The sequence below is a fragment of the Rattus rattus genome, chromosome 4, assembly GCF_011064425.1.
Source record: "Rattus rattus isolate New Zealand chromosome 4, Rrattus_CSIRO_v1, whole genome shotgun sequence".
Classification (NCBI taxonomy): domain Eukaryota; kingdom Metazoa; phylum Chordata; class Mammalia; order Rodentia; family Muridae; genus Rattus; species Rattus rattus.
Window position 1 is genome coordinate 169,751,343 of NC_046157.1, and position 19,214 is coordinate 169,770,556.

Here is a 19,214-nt window from a genome sequence, read left to right on the forward strand (position 1 = left end):
CTCCTTATTGACCTTTTTGAGGTCTGTGGATTGTATCTTGGGTATTCTGAACTTGTTTTATTTTTCTTCCTTTGTTTTGCTTTTTTTTTTTTGGCTAATATTCACTTTTTGGTGGCATTATCTTTTTTATAGGATATTTTTATTTACATTTCAAATGTTATCCCCTTTCCCAATATCCTGTCGATATACCCCCTTTCCCATCCCCTCCCCCTTCTTCTATAAGGGTGTCCTCCATTCACCCATCCACCCACCCCTTCCTGCCTCCCTGTCCTGATATTCTCCTAATCTATGGGGATCCACCCTTGACAGTACCAAGGGCTTCTCCTCCCACTGGTGCCCAACAATACCATCCTCTGCTACATATGCAGGTGGAGCTATAGGTCTGTCCATGTGTAATCTTTGGATGGTGGTTTAGTCCCTGGGAGCTCTGGTTGGTTAGTATTGTTGTTCTTATGGGGTTGTAAACCTTTTCAGCTCCTTCAATACTTTCTCTAACTCCTCCAATGGGTACCCTGTTCTCAGGCCAATGATTGGCTACAAGCATCTGCCTCTATATTTGTAATGCTCTGGTAGAGCCTCTCAGGAGACAGCTATATTAGGTTGCTGTCAGCATGCACTTCTTGGCATCAGCAATATTGCCTGGGTTTGGTGGCTGTATGTGTATGGGTTGGATCCCCAAGTGGGACAGTCTCTGGATAGCCTTTCCTTCAGTCTCTGTTCCAAAGTTTGTCTCCCTATTTCCTCCTATGAATATTTTTGTTACCCCTTCTAAGAAGAACTGAATCATCTGCACTTTAGTACTCCTTCATTTTGAGCTTCATGTGGTCTGTAGATTGTATCTTGGGTAATCGTAAAACTTTAAGATGGCTTTTATGGAGCAGACCTGAGAAATGTTTGTACTGAAGCAAGAATGTTTGTAATTTGTGCCAATCATGATTTTGTAGTTCAGGTAGACTTCATGAAAGCAGTTAGAAAAATGACTAACTCCAAGAATCTAGAGTCCACACGGCACTATAAACCTATGTAATTTACTGTAAGGTTTTTGGTGGCTGCATGAAAGACATTGACTTAATGTAAAAAAAAGTTAAGGAAAATATTGTATATATTGGCAATGATCTCATTAAAAGTAAATAAACATATATAAGCAACTATTAATGATATTCTTATACACTCATTGATGAGTATCTTGCTCATGCATCATTAGAGAAGCTTTCTCCTGCACTATAAGGGAACAAATACAGAGACCCATAGATGGACATTATGAATAGATTGAGAAACCTTGGAACCCTCAGTAATAAATGGGATGGATTTATTAAATCCATTTCTTCTGGACTCAGGAAACTTTGCAAACACGGAGGTAGAGACATTGTAAGAGCTGGCAGACATGGAATACATCAAGAGATGAATTCTTCCAATCATAACATGACTGATGCACAAATAAACTCAGAGACTGTAACAGCATTCACAGGGCCTGAACCATTCTGGTCCAGATGTGGTCCCAGCGCTGAGAAGAGTAGTGGACAAAAGCCCTCATGTCTAACCCAGAAGCTATGCTCTATTGATAACCATCTATTGATAACCATTCTCAAATGAATCTTATTTTTTCCAACAGAGTTTTTTATGGAGAAACAAATCACTCTTGGGGGCAGACCCCATAGGTTGCCAACCAAAAAAATTCAATGGCATCTCTGGAGAGTCAGTGTCTCATAAGATTTTATGAGGGCACATTTTTTAATCTTGTATGTCCTTTGGATATATATTACGGCATTCAGTTTTAAAAAAATGGGATTCCTCTGTGTACAATCATGTGTGTTTCTGTGTTTGTGTTTCTTGAGCTTTATATTTTATAGGAAAAATTGCTGTGCACTGTTTCAAATGTATATTATGTTTTATTAGCTTAATTTTATAAAGAAAAGTTAGTTTATACATATTTTAAACTAAGTCCTTAGTTTGTTATATTATATTGTGTGTAATTTGAATAAGAAAATTAAAATTAGCTAACATAACTGAATGTCATAATAAAGCTTATGCTTATCCAAGGAAAAGAAGAGTGAATAGCACATAGAATCATAGAATGTCAGAAAATATTTGTAACTGTTTATCTGATGGTGGTTTAACTTACAGAATAAAGAACTCACAAAGGTAATCATTCAAAATACAAAAATCCGAGTCAACAAATAAACCAATGAAGTTAAATTCTCAAAATACACAGTACAAATTAGTAATAAACAACTTAAGTATTTGTCTCTTGGGGACATTTGCTTGGAAGACTTTTTCCCAACCTTTTACTCTATGATAGTGCCTGTTTTTGTTATTGAGGTGTGTTTCTTGTATGCAGCATAACGCTGAATCTTGTTTGCTTATCTGGTCTCTTAGCTTATGTCTTTTTATAGGTGTGTTAAGTCCATCAATATTGAGAGATATTAAACACAAATGGCTGTTGGTTCCTGTTATATTTGTTTTTGTAGGTAGCTTTATGTGTTTGTGGTTCTCTCCTTTTTTTGTGGTGCGATACTTAATATCTTGTCTTTTATTTTGGTGTAGGTATCTTCTTTGTGTTGGCGTTTTCCTTTTAGCACCCTCTGTATGGCTGAATTGGTACGTAGATACTGTTTGAATTTGGTTTTGTCCTGGAATACTTTGGTTTCTCCTTTTATGTTGATGGAGAGTTTTGCTTGGTGTAGTATCCTGGGTGGGCATTTATTTTCTCTTAGAGTCTGTATCCTAATATCCAATAAAATAGACTTTAAACCAAAAGTTATCAAGCATGATAAGGAAGGACACTTTATATTCCTCAGAGGGAAAATCCACCAAGAGAAAGTCTCAATTCGAGGCAAAGATTAAAACAGAGACTGAAGGAACACCCATTCAGAGCCTGCCCCACATGTGGCCCATACATATACAGCCACCCAATTAGACAAGATGGATGAAGCAAAAAAGTGCAGACCGACAGGAGCTGGATGTAGATCGATCCTGAGAGACACAGCCAGAACACAGCAAATACAGAGGCGAATGCCAGCAGCAAACCACTGAACTGAGAATGGGACCCCGTTGAAGGAATCAGAGAATGAACTGGAAGAGCTTGAAGGGCTTGAGACCCCATATGTACAACAATGCCAAGCAACCAGAGCTTCCAGGGACTAAGCCACTACCTAAAGACTATACATGGACTGACCCTGGACTCTGACCTCGTGGGGTAGCAATGAATATCCTAGTAAGAGCACCAGTGGAAGGAGAAGCCCTGGGTCCTGCTAAGACTGAACCCCAGTGAACTAGACTGTCGGGGAGGCGGCAATGGGGAGGTTGGGGAGGAACACCCATAAGGAAGGGGGAGGGAAGGGATGTTGCCCGGAACCAGGGAAAGGAATAACACTCAAAATGTACATAAGAAATACTCAAGTTAATAAAAAAAAAAAAAAAAGTCTCAATTCTGAACATCTATGCCCCAAATACAAGGGAACCCCCCCATTTAGAAAAGAAACTTTACTAAAGCTCAAGACACAGTGAACTCCTCACAATAATAGTGGGAGACTTAAACAGCCCATTCTTAACAATGGATAGGTCATTGAAACAGAAATTAACCAGAGACACAGGGAAACAAATAGAGGTTATGAACCAAATAATTTAAAAGATGCCTACAGAGCTTTCCACCCTAAAACACTTTCCTCTCAGCAACTCATGGTACCTTCTCCAAAATCAACCATATAATTGGTCACAAACAACCCTCAACTGGTACAAGAAGATTGAAATAATCCCATGCATCTTATCACACCACTATGATCTAAGGCTGGACAAAACAAAAACAACAGAAAGCCCATATACACATGGAAATTGAACAAATCTATCCTTAATGAAAACTTGGTCAGGGAAGAAATAAAGAAATTAAAAACTTCCCGGGATTACCTTAAAGAAAATGTTGACACAGCATACCCAAACTGTGGGACACAATGAAAGCAGTGCTAAGAGGAAAATTCATAGCACTCAGTAAAGAAACTGGAGAGATGCTACATTAGCAACTTAACAGCACATCTGAGAGCTCTAGAACAAAAAGAAGCGAACTCACCCAGGAGGGGTAGATAGCAGGAAATAGTCAAATTCAGGGCTGAAATCGACCAAATAGAAACAAAGAGAGCAATACAAAGAAACAAAACCAAAAACTGGTTCTTTGAGAGAATCAACAAGACAGATAAACTCCTAGCCAAACTAACTAAAGGGCAGAGAGGCAGTATCCAAATTAACAAAATCAGAAATAAAAAAGGAAGATATAGCAACAGAAACTGAGGAAACTAAAAAATCATCAGATCCTACTACAAAAGCCTATAACTCAACAAAACTGGAAAATCTAGATGAAATGGATGGTTTTCTAGACAGACACCCCATACCAAATTTAAATCAAGAGGAGATAAACTATCTAAACCAGATCATAGTCCATAAGGAAATAGAGGAAGTCATTAAAAACTTACCAAGCAAAACAGTCCAGGGTCATATGGATTTAGTGAAGAATTCTAACTTTCAAAGAAAACCTGATTCCAATATTCCTCAAACTATTCCATAATAAAATAGAAAAATAAGAAACATTACTTCATTCATTCTATGAAGCCACGTTTACTCTGATACCTATAGGACACAAGAACCAAACCAAAAATAAGAGAGAACTTCAGACCAATTTCCCTTATGAATATCAGTGCAAAATTACTCAATAAAATTCTCGTAAACCAAATTCAAGAACACATCAAAACCATCATTCACCACAATCAAGTAGGCTTCATCTCAGGGATGCAAGGTTGGTTCAATATATGAAGATCCATTAACATAATCCACTACATAAACAAACTCAAAGAAAAGACACACGATCGTCTACTTAGATGCAGAAAAAGCATTTGACAAAACACAACCCCCTTCATATTAAATGTATTGGAGAAATCAGGAATTAAATGTCCATACCTAAACATAATAAAAGCAATTTACTGCAAACTAACAGTCAATATCAAATTAAATGGAGAGATAATTGAAGCAATCCCACAAAAATTGGGGACACGACAATGATGCTCACTCTTTCTATATCTATTCTATATAGTATTCAAAGTGCTAGCTAGAAAAATAAGACAACAAAAAGAGATCAAGGGAATACAAATTGGCAAAGAAGAAATAAAGGTATTACTATTTGCAGATAATATAATAGTATATATAAGTGACCCCAAAAATTCTACCATAGAACTCCAGTTGATTAAACAACTTCAGCAAAGTGCTGGATACAAAATTAACTCAAATACATCAGTAACCTTCCTTTATACAAATAATAAATAGGCTGAGAAAGAAATTAGGGAAACAACTCCCTTTATGAAAGCTCACAGCTTTGAACTGAGAATGGGGTCCTTATTGGAGGAGTTAGAGAAAAGATTGAAGGAGTTGAAGGGGTTTGTAAACAACAATACCAACCTACCAGAGCTCCCAAGGACTAAATCTCTACCCAAAGACTGACCCATGGCTCCACCTGCATATGTAGCGGAGGATGGCCTTGTTGGGCATCAGAGAGAGAAGCTTGGTCCTCTGAAGGCTTGTCACCCCCCCCCCCCGCAACACACACACAGGGTAGGGGAATGTCAGGGCAGGGAGGCAGGAAGGGGTGGGTGGAAGTGTAGGGGAATACCCTCATAGAAGAAGAGGGAGGGGTGGGGTAAGGGGGGATAGGGGGAAATGGGGAAAGGGGATAACATTTCAAATGTAAATAAAAAATATCCAATAAAAAATAGTCTCTACTTTGAATTTTTTCACTGGTTTTCTTATTTATAAATATTTTTAACATTTCTATATCGTTATCCATTTGAATTTTATGACTCATCTTGTCAGATAGTTTAAAGTCACCTTATTTGTCTAATTCTCTCATAATGCGTTTGAATACTGTGTTTTTAAGCTTTGACTTTTCCTAAAGCTATCATGTCACTGTTCTGCAAAGATAATAGGGATCGTCCTCATTCTTTTTTTTTTTTTATTAACTTGAGTATTTCTTATATACATTTGAGTCTTATTCCCTTTCCGGTTTCCGGCAAACATCCCCCCTCCCCCCTTCCCTTCCTGGGTGTTCCTCCCCCCCTCCCCCATTGCCGCCCTCCCCCCAACAGTCTAGTTCACTGGGGTTCAGTCTTAGCAGGACCCAGGGCTTCCCCTTCCACTGGTGCTCTTACTAGGATATTCATTGCTACCTATGAGGTCAGAGTCCAGGGTCAGTCCATGTATAATCTTTGGGTATTGGCTTAGTCCTGGAGCTCTGCTTGCTTGACATTGTTATACATAAGGGGTCTTGAACCCTTCAAGCTCTTCAGTTCATTTCTCTGATTCCTTCAATGGGGGGTCCCTATTCTCAGTTCAGTGGTTTGCTGCTGGCATTCCCCTCTGTATTTGCTGTATTCTGGCTGTGTCTCTCAGGAGCGATCTACATCCGGCTCCTGTCTGTCTGCACTTCTTTGCTTCATCCATCTTGTCTAATTGGGTGGCTGTATATGTATGGGCCACATGTGGGGCAGGCTCTGAATGGGTGTTCCTTCAGTCTCTGTTTTAATCTTTGCCTCTCTCTTCCCTGCCAAGGGTATTCTTTTTCCTCATTTAAAGAAGGAGTGAAGCATTCACATTTTGATCATCCGTCTTGAGTTTCATTTGTTCTAGGGATCTAGGGTAATTCAAGCATTTGGGCTAATAGCCACTTATCAATGAGTGCATACCATGTATGTCTTTCTGTGATTGGGTTAGCTCACTCAGGATGATATTTTCCAGTTCCAACCATTTGCCTATGAATTTCCTTAAACTCGTTGTTTTTGATAGCTGAGTAATATTCCATTGTGTAGATGTACCACATTTTCTGTATCCATTCCTCTGTTGAAGGGCATCTGGGTTCTTTCAGCTTCTGGCTATTATAAATAAGGCTACGATGAACATAGTGGAGCACGTGTCTTTTTTATATGTTGGGGCATCTTTTGGGTATATGCCCTAGAGAGGTATAGCTGGATCCTCAGGCAGTTCAATGTCCAATTTTCTGAGGAACCTCCAGACTGATTTCCAGAATGGTTGTATCAGTCTGCAACCCCTCAACAATGGAGGAGTGTTCCTCTTTCTCCGCATCCTCGCCAGCATTTGCTGTCACCTGAGTTTTTGATCTTAGCCATTCTCACTGGTGTGAGGTGAAATCTCAGGGTTGTTTTGATTTGCATTTCCCTGATGACTAAAGATGTTGAACATTTCTTTAGGTGTTTCTCAGCCATTCGGCATTCAGCTGTGAATTCTTTGTTTAGCTCTGAACCCCATTTTTTTAATAGGGTTATTTGTTTCCCTGCGGTCTAACTTCTTGAGTTCTTTGTATATTTTAGATATAAGGCCTCTATCTGTTGTAGGATTTCCCAATCTGTTGGTTGCCGTTTTGTCCTAACCACAGTGTCCTTTGCCTTACAGAAGCTTTGCAGTTTATGAGATCCCATTTTCGATTCTTGATCTTAGAGCATAAGCCATTGGTGTTTTGTTCAGGAAATTTTTCCAGTGCCCATGTGTTCCAGATGCTTCCCTAGTTTTTCTTCTATTAGTTTGAGTGTGTGTCTGGTTTGATGTGGAGGTCCTTGATCCACTTGGACTTAAGCTTTGTACAGGGTGATAAGCATGGTCAGATCTGCATTCTTCTACATGTTGACCTCCAGTTGAACCAGCACCATTTGCTGAAAATGCTATCTTTTTCCATTGGATGGTTTTGGCTCCTTTGTCAAAAAATCAAGTGACCATAGGTGTGTGGGTTCATTTCTGGGTCTTCAATTCTATTCCATTGGTCTATCTGTCTGTCTCTGTACCAATACCATGCAGTTTTTATCACTATTGCTCTGTAATACTGCTTGAGTTCAGGGATAGTGATTCCCCCTGAAGTCCTTTTTTATTGTTGAGGATAGTTTTAGCTATCCTGGGTTTTTTGTTATTCAGATGAATTTGCAAATTGTTCTGTCTAACTCTTTGAAGAATTGGATTGGTATTTTGATGGGGATTGCATTGACTGATCAGTTAAGTACATGCTTTAAAATTTGATGATTTTATTTATCATCATGCTTATAAATCTATGCAATTTTTAAAAAATATTTTACTCAATTCCGTGTTCTTTCTTCCTTTTCCAAAAGATCATCTGTACTCTGCTTCAGGCATAAAAAGTAAACCCAAGGCACGCTACTGCAAATTCTTTCAAATGTGTCTCCCCCTTGAAGTTGGAATTCAAAGTTTTTTTTTTTTTTGAAAAGTTTATTTCTTGTTTTATTGTTGTGCTGCTGTGTCTTGCATATGGAAAATAAAATTCCCCATCTGTGGTAATTTGCAGTTCCTTGGTATTTCTCCCAGCAGGGCTCAGACTGACCTCATCCTCACTTTAGCCCAGGGAGGCCCAGAATGCACCTCTACACACCGGAGTTAGAATTACAGGTATGAACAATTAGGCTCAGCTTGAAAGTTCCTTTTCCTTGATTCAGATTCTCAACCGGCTTTTGTTAGACAGGGCCGTCTGATTGGCAGCTATTCTCTTCAGTCCCGTGCCACATAATTTCCTACATGCTTTGTCCCTTTTCTTTTTCTTTTGCTGAAATTCAACTTTTCAGTCATTTTTCTGCCGTTTAGAAAAGCACTGTTCACTATAATATTTTATCATTCATGGGCTTCCTATTATTTTACTATGAAGAATGCGGTGGAATTTTTTTTCTGGACAATTTTAAAGGTTTATAAAAGCACAGTTTGATATTTTAAAACTTGTCAATTTTTCCTTGATAAAAATTATCTCTGCTTTACTGATTTTTATTGTGACTAAATCTTTGTTTGATTTATATTTTCCTTAAAATTATGAAATATTTATTTTTATTATTATTTATTTATATTTATCAGTATAATTGCATCCTTCCCCCCCTTTTTGTACCATCTGAATCCTCTGTTTTACCCTCTGCACCTGAACTCTTCAAAATTCATAGCCTCTTTTCTCATTAATCATTATAGTATGCCCACAAACTATTTTAATACAAAAATACATGTTCAATCTGTATAGTATTACTCGTATGTATATTTTCAGGACTTACTTTCTATAATTAGGTAACGAATTGGTGTGCTCTATTTTGAGGAAGACTATTTCTGATTTTAGTATTCTTTAGTTACCTGCAATTCTTTGTGTAAGGATGAGGCCTCTGGGACTTTTCACCATCCAATTAAGCATAACTATTTTTGTGTCACTGATCAGCTTACACTTCAGCAGTCATGCTGTTGAGACAACATAGATATTCGGACGTTACTAGGAGACACAAGCTCATCAGCAACTCTATGATCCATTGGCTCTTATTATATTTCTGCTTTGTCTTCCACAATGATCCCTAGCCTAAAACGTACAAGAGTTGAATTGTAGGTATATCCCCTGGGATTAAGATTGATAACTGTGCATTTGATTGGCTGAGAATTTCTGAAATCGTCTTATGAATTGTCTTATTGGTGAAGAGAAAACACTTACTGTGGCTATTAAAAAAAAAGTAGTTAGGGATTGTGCTGGTATAGATGTTTCTGCTGCCCTATCCAAGACTTCATTAGCCCTGGGTAGTTAGTTAGGTTTCGAATACCAGACATGATCCCTTTGAGTACATCTTAAATAGAAACAGAAATCTCTTAGTTACCACCAAAGCACTCAGGCCACTACTGCACTGTTAGGATTTCGTGCCTTGGTGGTGGACCTTGCAGTTCATAGGCATCATAGTTGGGTAGGACCTGTTGGCTATGTCCTTCCTTTGGAAGCTGGCTGGGCAACTTAACAATTGATGAAAGCTTGTCCACAGGGAAGAATTGTTCAGACTATTTCCAGCTAAGCTCCCTCTAGGTCATTAGTTTCCTTTGTATTTTATTAATTATAATTATCTGTTTGTTTGTGTCACATGTTAGAAAAGTTTTACACGTTATTCTTAGTTTTCAATTTTATTTTACATTGTTTAGGAAAAAATTAATTCAATTGAAATTTCTCCAATGTGTGCTGAGAATTTTATATTTGATATTCAAATATTACTTAAATTTTCTATGTTCCTGAAGGAAGCTGAGATTTGGAAATAGAAAACCCATATCAACCTAATATGAGAGAAGGTTATGGTAAGCTGAAGCTATTTTCTTAACTTTCTGGATAATATATTATTCTTCCTTAGCATTCCTCCCAGGGTTAAGCACTTTACCTTATTAGCTAGAGCCTACAGAATTAACAATGATTTGTCCAATTATCGACCTGTACCTAATTTCATACATTCTGTTTAAATTCTCTTCAGATCATTAACCTGGCAGCATCTGCTGTATATAACCAGATGCCTATTGAAGGGAAAGACGACCAAATTCTACTCACATGTTTGAATCTCTACACAGTCCCCATATTTCCTTTTCCTAGAAAATATCCATTATGTTCAATGTGCATATAAAAATACACACAGACTCTAACGAATTACTTATATAAAACATTCCATTCGAAGTAAGGGGTGTTTATTCTGAAACACTTGGAATCTCTTTTGGCTTTGTAGAATCTACAAGTGCATCCGTATAAATAAACGGCTACTGGATATTGCATCATCTTATTAACACTTTTATCAAATATATTTACTTGTGCTCCCACCAAAGGCTCTAAATACCATTAGTAATTTCACCCCTCTATCTATGCTGCTGCTACTCATCGAGTTCCAAGATGCTTAATAGCCTTTCTCATGATGTAGTAGAAAACGGTTCTAAAGGATGTTTCTGCAGAGTGACAGGCACCTGGAAGTATTGGGCAGCAGTTGTCCTAGATATGGGTTTGTAGTACAGCACTGCGGGCTGTTCAGAGTAGATTTGTAACTGCCTTAGGTCAATGCTTCTTTGGAACTCTTATTCTGTCTGCTCTTGATCTCCCAGGAATTCATTTTTATTTCTGGTTCACCGATATTTGATCCTTTTTTTTTTGTTGAGAGACTGGAATTTTGATATGTATTTACCTAATAAGTCTAAGGAGTCACTGAAAATTATACACAGTTGTAGACTTTGATTATTCAAAACCTACATTTAATAAGGGTTCTCAAATGCTTCGATCCATCTTCTCGCCCACAATCCAAAGGTAAGGGAGAAGAGATGGTCAATAGGACAAGGGATATAGACCTGTTTAGAGGTTGTTCTTTGTGGTAATGCTTTTTCTCTGGATATTTTATTTATTTGCATTTCAAATATTTTCCTTTTTCCCGTTTTTCCCTCTGGAAACCCCCTATCCTATCCTCCCTCCGTCTGCTTCTATCAGGGTGCTTCCCCATGCACCCACCGACTCCTACCTCCCCTCCCTGTTTTACCTCTATGCTGGGGCATCTAGCCTTCCCAGGACCAAGGGTCTTTCCTACCACTGATACCCATGGCCATCCTCTGCTACACATACAGCAGATCTCTTTTTGTCAGGATATCGGCATTCTAGTTCCGAAGTGTCAGGGTACCGAACACAATTTAGCCACAGTGGCAGGATTCACTAGAAGGAGCCAGGCCTCTACTGAATTGGCATGAATGAGTGGTGGTGACCAGGAGCAGCTGGGACACCAGGAAAAGTTCTCTGCTGTGCCTCTCTCAAGAAAGTGAAGGTCAGTGAAGATGAAGACAGAGGACCAATCAAGCATTGCAAGAGCAGCTACGCAAGACTGGGTATTTATTCTCTCTCAACACATCTCCTGTCTTCCCAAAATCCCAGGTAAGCCTGCATCATATGACATATCCAGAAACTATTATTTCACACAAATTTTAAGAGAACGTTTTTACTGTTTAAGACTAAGCCGTTCTATTACTTGACTTTGCTATTTAAACTGGCTCTAAAGAAATTTAAATGTTTAAAAGTTTGATATATATATACATATATATATACATATATATGATAAGGAATGTATATTCATTCTACTATAACACATTTTCATATGGCTTTGCAAATGGTCCTTAGTGATATCTGTCTATTTCTGCATTCTCTCCCTTACCTCACCTCTTCCCTTCCCATTTAGGTTTAAACCTTCCTGTCACTCTCCGTAATTATGTATACTATTTCCCTTTTTGGGAGAACCTCCCCTTTTCGCCACACATATTCCTTACTCTATACCTAACCTACTTAGTAATTTGAATTGCAGCAGGTTAATTAAAGGCTTAAGACCTAATACATATACATATAAGAGACACATTTCATATTTGTCTTTTGGGTAGGTCTGGATTGCCTCATTTATGATGATATTTTTCTAGTTATATATATTTAGGTGCTCATTTCATGATATAGAACTTTTTTTAACAGCTGAGCAAATGTCCACTGTGTAGTTGGGTCATTTTCCTTATACATTAATCTCTTGATGAATGTTTAGGTTGTTTGCAAGGTTTGGCTATTATGAGTAGATCAGCAATGAACATTGTTGAACAAGTTTCTCTGCTAATAGGATTTTGAGTCCTTTAGGTATATGCTCAAGAGTGGCATAGATGGATCTTAAAGTCGACATATCCCAAGCTGACAAAATGCTTTCCATAGTAACTGTACAAGTTTGTATTCCTACCACCAAAGATTGAGTATTCCTCTCTCACCATTTTATGACAAGCATGAGATATCATTGCTTTACTAATCTCGATGACGTGAACTGGTGAATACGGAAATCTCAGAGTCACTTTTCATAACTTCCTTATTTCTGTCTTGACATGCTTTCCATTCAGTAGTCTATTCTGTTTCTACGAGTTTGCATGCTGTCAGTTTGTATTGTTGCTCTCTTTTCCCTTTTTCTCTGAGATATTTTATGTATTTACATTTCGAATGTTATTCCTTTCCTCCCTCCCCCTCCCCCTGCTTCTGTGAAGATGTTCCCACTACCAACCACTCACTCCTACCTCAACACCCTGGCATTCCCCTACACTGAGGAAATGAGCCTTCACAGGACCAAGGGCCTCTCCTCCCTTGATACTAGATAAGTCTAGCCTCTGCTACATATGTGGCTGGAGCCATGGGTCCCTCCATGTACACTCTTTGAATGGTGGTTTAGTCCGTGGGAGCTCTGCGGGGTCTGGCTGGTTGATATTGTTGTTCTTCCTATGGGGTTGCAAACCCTTTCAGCTACCTCAGTCCTTTCCTTAACTCCTCCATCAGGGCCCCTGTGCTCGGCCTGATGGTTAGCTGCAAGCGTCCTCATCTATATCAATAAGTCGCTGGCAGAGCCTCTGAGAAGACAGCTATATCAGGCTCCTGTCAGCGTGCAGTCTGGGCATTCACAGTAGTATCTGGGCTTGGTGGCTACATATGGGATGAATCCACAGATAGGGCGGTCTCAGGATGACAATCAGTCCCTGCTGCCACCTCTGTTATATTGTTGTGAAAAGATTCCATGACTGTGGCAACTCTTATAAGATAAAACATTTAATTGGAGCTTGCTTATACTTTCTGACTAGTCCTTTATCATGGACAGAAACATGGGGCCACACAGGCAATGCTGGAGAAGTAGCTGAGAGTTACTTACACATGGACATCCACAGCAGAAAGAGAAACACTAGGCCTGGTTTGGACTTTTGAGACTTCAAAGCCTGCCCTCAGTCACATATCCCACACCTCATAATTCTTTTAAATTAAAGTGACATTAATTGCCTCAATTCTACAATAAAAAGGCACTGGCTTGGGTTGTCCAAGCATTCAGATATGAATATGGCACTGTGGGAGCCATTCTCATTTAAACTACTCTAGTTGATATCCTGCTTCAATCTGTAGTGGTCAGATAGGATGCGTGATGTTATTTAATTCTCTTCTATCTGTTGTGATTGCTTTACATTCAAACACATGATTGATTTTGAAGGAAGTTCCATGAGAACTTCTACTGGGAAGAAGCTATAATTTTTGGGGTTGAGGCGAAATGTACTCTAAATATCTTTTAGGCACACTTGATTAAGGATGTTATTTAAGTGCAGGATTTCTCTGTTTATCTTTTTGTTTGTTTGATTGAATGACCTACCTATTGTCAAGAGTCATATCAAAATCACCTATTGTCATTTTAAGAGAGTTAAAATGTGATTATTAGTGGCCGTAGTGCTTTGTTTATAAACTCGATGCTCTACTTTTTTGATGTATAAATCTTTAGAATTACAATACTCTTTGTGTAATTTTTGTGGATGATTATATAATGTCTTTCTTATGATTCTTTTAGATTTTAAGAATATATTGTCAGATTAGTGTACATTTTTAGAAATTTTGTTTTCTATCCTTTCACACCAAGATAGCGTCTACTATTGATATTAAGGTGTATTCTTTGGAGTCAGTAGAAGAAAGAGTCTTGTTATGAAATCCAATTTGTTATTCTGTGCCTTTTTATTATAGAATTGAGGCAATTAATGTTGAGAGTTATCAATGAGAAGCATTTGATGATTAGTATTATTTTACTGTTGTGGGTGCATTTTTCCCCCTCTTGTTTGTTGGTCTGAGATTATGTATTCCTTGTGCTTATCAGTTCTGGTTTATACTTTCACTTTGAAAATTTCCTTCTAGATATTGCTTAAATTTGGTTTAGTATAGAAAGTTTACCTCTCTTTATCTATTTTTGATAGTTTTGCTGAGTATTATAGTCTGAGCCAGCATCCTTGGTATCTCAGACTTTATAGAACATCTTTCTAGAACCTTCTGGTTTTGACCATACCGTTGAGAAGTGAGGTATGATTCTAATGTGTTTTTCTTTATTTGTTACCTGATATTGTTCCCTTGCAGTCTTTAGTACTCTGTGTTTGTTCTGTAAGTCTAGTGTTTTTATTTTTATGTTTCATGGTGAATCTCTTCTCTGGTCCTTTCTGTTTGGTATTCTCAGTGCCTCATATCTTTTGAAGCTCCTCCTCTTAATTTTTAAGTTTTCTTTGTGATTTTATTAAAAATAATTTTTGTGTCTTTGATCTGGGATTCCTCACTTTCTTTTTTACTGTGTTCATAGACTTGGTCATTTCATCATGTTCTAGATGTCCTGGATATTTAGTTCTTGGATTTTTTTGATGTAATATCTACTTTGAATGAAGTATTCATTTCTTCTACCTTGTCTTCAATGCCTGAGATTCTCTCTCCCATAATTTGTATGCAATTGGCGTAACTTACTTCTGAGGATTTCATTTGACTTGCTAATTTTTCACTTTCAGTTTCATTTCAGTTTTTCTACTTGTTTTTTTAAAATCTACTTCCATATCTTGAACTGTTTTCCTGTATTTCATTCCATCATTGGTTTGTGTTTTCACAAACTTACTTATTCATTCACTCTTTACTGTATTAGGGTTATTGTGTTCTGGAGGAGGCATAGACAATGAGTGGTTTCTGTGCTGGTTCCTAGGATTTAAATGATTGATATGGTTCTCTGTGTTGTTTGTTTTTATCCTTTTTTGTGTTGGTACTCTATTTTTCTTTCTGTTGTCCTCTCCTCTGGATTGTTGGAAAGTGTGTGTTTACTTCTAGAGAGTGAATCTGCACATTAATGAGTGGTAGAAAGGAATAAAGAAGAGCTAGGAGAACAGGATGTGACAGGAAGCAGGAAGGAACAAAGGGGATCTTGACCATTTCAAGAGGCATTATCCTCAGGGACCTGAAGTTTGGGAGAAGGATTTCTTAAGAGAATGTTGCAAAAGACAATGACTAATCTGCAGAAACATGGTTGAAAGGGTGAGAAGATTCCTGGATATAAGCAAGTGTTGGAATTTCCAGTGAATTGAGCTGAGGTAGAAGGAAGGGTCCCTCAAGAAAGTTGTTATAGGACTGAGAATAGGAAAGGGGAAATCAAAATGGAGGACAGGAAGGATAATGCAAATCACCCGAGTTCCAGCACTTTGTAGCCATTGATGATTATGCGATATAAAGGTATTTCTAGGTATCTAGGGGTTGACACAAACCCATTGGGATAGGTTAGAAGGAGGAATGAGAGAATTCCCAGGAAGGAGCATAGTTTGTTCCTTTTCATGGTTCCATGAAGAGTCCCAACAGAATCTTTGAATTTTATTTTATTTTGCCACTACTTTATTTATTCATTCATTCTATATCCCTATCACAGCCTTTCTTCTCATCTCAGTTGCCCTTCACACTGCCTCTTTCCCCACCACCATTCCCCTTCATCTCTTAGAAATGGGAGGATCCTCCCCTGGGTACCCCAGGTGGGTACCAACCCACCAGGTTCCTTAAGTCATTGCAGGACTAGGCATATCTTCTCCAATGAGGTCAGTAAAGGTAGTACAGTTAGGGGAACAGAATCCACAGGGAGGCAACAAAGCCTAGTTAGCCCCTTCTCCAGCTGTTGGGGGGAGCCACATGAAGACCAATCTCCATACCAGCAACATTATTTGGGGAGGAGAGGGAGAATCCAGGTCCAGCCCTTGCATGTAGTTTAGTTGGTGGTTCAGTCCCTTGTGAGTCACCATGGGTCCAGGTGAGGTGACTCTGTTGGTCTTCTTGGATTTTCTTGTTGAGTTACTATTTCCTGTGTTCTTCAATCCTTCTCCCAATTCTTCCACAAGACTTCCCCAAAAATATAGAAGACTTCAAGTATTTGCATGTTATCCTTGCACAGGGGCCATGCTAATCTTCTCTGTATTGTTCCAATTTTGGCATATATGCTGCCAAAGCAAGCATGAATCTTCAAATTTTAAATGCATAGTTTAGAATAAATAACGAATGTGAGTTGAGTTATACTTGGAATCATATGTACTAATATGTAGAAATTATATGATAAAATATATATTCTATAGTTATTAATCTGTTTTGTATCTCAAAACACATTTTCTAAGATGTTTGGGGAAAGAACCAGGGTCCATTGCCTACTATTGAACATGAGGGTAGTTAACAATACTATTTCCAAGCTGGTAGTATTGACAATAGCAGTGTTGATTCCAATGTGACAGGCTGACCTTAAAAAATTAATTGGAAGTTACACTACATTAAAGATGTGGGGATTGCTTTAATAAGTATTGTGAAACAGGGAAGCTTCTATTAGGCCTCCAGCCCTAATGATTCTCTGTGAATCAGTTAATGAGATGTAAACCCAGCAGTCGCTTCCGAGAACCAAAATTAATAATGCTTAAGGAAAAGAAAGCATTGCTATCCCCGTCTTATGCAGCTTTCCAAATAAGCTGCGAAAATATCACATTTCTTCCAATGTATTCTACAGATGTGCTAGAAACGAGCACGCTTGTTTTCAGGAAACACTTCCTAGTCATGCTAATTTATGCTTTTCACAGTCAACGTTTTGCTTTACAATTTTGTCCTGAACAACATGTTAAACCTTAGTTGTGGCTGTCATTGTTTCCTGTTTACTTAAATTTAATCTTGAAATTTCTAAGCCAATATTTGAAAATATTGATAGATAAATATGTGCTTGCTCTATTGAAACCATAGTAGTTGTAGTCCACCTTGAAGTCACATGTATGCCACCAACAAATTGGGCGCAACATATATAGCATGTGTGTGTGTGTGGTGTGTGTGTGTGTGCATGCTCATATATGTATGTATAAATATATATGAGTGTAGCAATAATAATCGAAGAATGTAAATATATGTACTTGAGAATGGAGGGACAAAGGGAAGGCTTTGAGTAAGGTAGGTTGGAGCAGCTAAAGGAAGGAAAGAGGAGAGTGGTATAATTATATTTCAATTTAAAATGTGATAGAATACTTAAAAGTCCTTTTAAGATTTTTATTCATCATTATATTATTTGGACATTTCTTCAATATAAACTAACTTCTCCTAGAACTTAAACAATGAGATTCCAGAGTATGGAAATTTAAAAATTGTACTAATAGACCGAATTCAGCATGCTTTACGGAGTCATACTATATGAGTTGTTTTTAATGTAGTATAATATACACATGCATATAATTGAACAGTATTTACATGAATTAATTTTCCTGCATGGTTTAGATAATTTTATGACACCTGATAACATGGATTGATAAAGGAGGTCACAATGAATGATTTTTCTTCTCAAATGATTTTCCTTCTCTGTATCTTCTCACTAGCTTTGTAACATTTGAAACTCACAGTGATGTGGGGGCAACAGATTTTAAATTCAGCATGTGTATGAGTGCATGAGAGAAAGAATTCTGGTTGATTAATAGAGCATGCCCATTCTAGACAACAGAAGTGCAGGCATGCCTATTATTCTGCATGAATGATATATGTCTATATTTTCAGAATAACTTTTACCCTTCAGATATTTGAGAATAAAAGAAACATGTTCAGAAGTCATGAATCTTCAGTTGGCTCAATTCAACTATACAAAGCAAATTATATATACTCAAGCCCTCTGATTTGGTAAGATTTTTCAAATATTATTATAAGAGTGGAACTTAGAAAAAACAGGTTATAATCTAGGGTAGAGATCTTTAAATGACAAACATGTATAAAATAGAAGTAAGCCAGTGGGCTTTGTATGCGTGTCCTTAGTGTGCTTCTGCATTGACAACGTCTGGAGATATAACTGGTGATCCTAGAATCTTAATTGGTTGACTTAGCAAGAGGAAGGTATGAATAAGACGAACTGTCATCTTCATGAAAGTCTCTTCTATGCGATTGACATGTTAGACTAGGAATGCACACAATGGTTGGGCACTTACAGAAGGCATTTGTATTAAGTATGTTCTGCTCAGAACTGGGAGAGGTGCTTCTGGTACTTAAGACCGGGAACGCAAAGCAGAACTTGCATCTCTGTAAGTGTGTGGCAGTGTCTCCTAACAAGTTGGCAGAGAAATTACCAGCATGCCTGGGAGTAGGGACAGGGCTACGACTTTCACGGTGTATTGAGAGTGAGTTTTGTCCACATAATTGATGGCGGTTACACAGGATATGCTACCTCAATTAATTTCTGAAACAATCCAGTGATACATATAAGGATTGCCCAAGCTATCATATTTCAAAGCCTGTAACATTAGGTACGATTGTTTCAAACAAGACACCTCACTATTCCTGTGTTCAACAAATAGCACAGGCAAGCACCTCAGTTAGTGTTTTCTTCCCATGATTCCATCTAGGCCTGCTGCTTTATGGTGACATCATAAATTCCAGGATGGAAGTAATTTTGAAAGGTCACCTAATCCATTCACCCTGCCTTAAACTTTCCTGACAGATGGGTAGCTACCTTAATTCTCTACCCCTTCAAAGAAAAGTCCAGCTTCCTTCTGTCCCTTATTCTTGGATTTAACAACCCCCACTACAGGAAATCTCA

General features: G+C 38.0%; 1 non-coding gene across 1 annotated transcript; it reads right to left on the reverse strand.

The window, feature by feature from the left end:
* Positions 1-16,520: 16,520 nt before the first annotated feature.
* Positions 16,521-16,627, reverse strand: LOC116899748. Its single transcript, XR_004387763.1, has one exon. It is a non-coding gene; the product is annotated as a U6 spliceosomal RNA (small nuclear RNA).
* Positions 16,628-19,214: the final 2,587 nt, after the last annotated feature.